Source organism: Phoca vitulina, unplaced genomic scaffold (genome assembly GCF_004348235.1).
Source record: "Phoca vitulina isolate PV1807 unplaced genomic scaffold, GSC_HSeal_1.0 scaffold74, whole genome shotgun sequence".
Lineage (NCBI taxonomy): Eukaryota > Metazoa > Chordata > Mammalia > Carnivora > Phocidae > Phoca > Phoca vitulina.
Genome location: NW_022589777.1, coordinates 964,057 through 964,762, shown reverse-complemented (window position 1 = coordinate 964,762; position 706 = coordinate 964,057).

Below are 706 nucleotides of genomic sequence, written 5' to 3'. Positions count from 1 at the left end.
TATCTGAGAAGATACTGCAATTCCTCTATTCTAAGAATTCATTGCATGTAAGATGGACAGTCAATTTAATAACAATTTTGCATTTGGAGCAAACAGCAACTGTAATTATTTTAGCTGAGCATACTAGTTCTAACGTGTGTCCTTTCCTGAATTGTAGTTTGACAAACTGTGTCTTGCAATGAAGAAAATATAAGAATTGAAAATATGAGGGAGGGAATGGTAAGAACCATATGAGTGAATAGATAATAAATGATTTATGAGATGAAAAACAGTTTCAGTGGGAAAGTCTGTGTATTCTAGGGTGAATGAAGAGACCATTCTGGAAGCAGAGTGGTGATGCATCTGGCTTTGATGTGGGAGGTAGACCCCACAACATTCAGGACTTATATATAGAGTTTGGTTTTCCTTCAGTTCATCCTTTAAATTAAAAAATCACAAACAGGCCTGAGTCTACAGACAGAAGTACTTTCTTTGGTACTTGTGTGTTTTGGAAATAATAGACTTAGGGGGCACCTGGGTGGCTCAGTCATTTAAGCATCCACTCTTGATTTCAGTTCAGGTCATGATCTCAGGGTTGTGAGATCGAGCCCCATGTAGAGCTCCTCACTGAGCAGGGAGCCATGCTTAAGATTTTCTCTCTCCTTCCCCCTCTGCCCCTCCCCTTGCTCTCATGCTCTCTCTCTCTCTCAAAAAAAAAAAAAAAAAA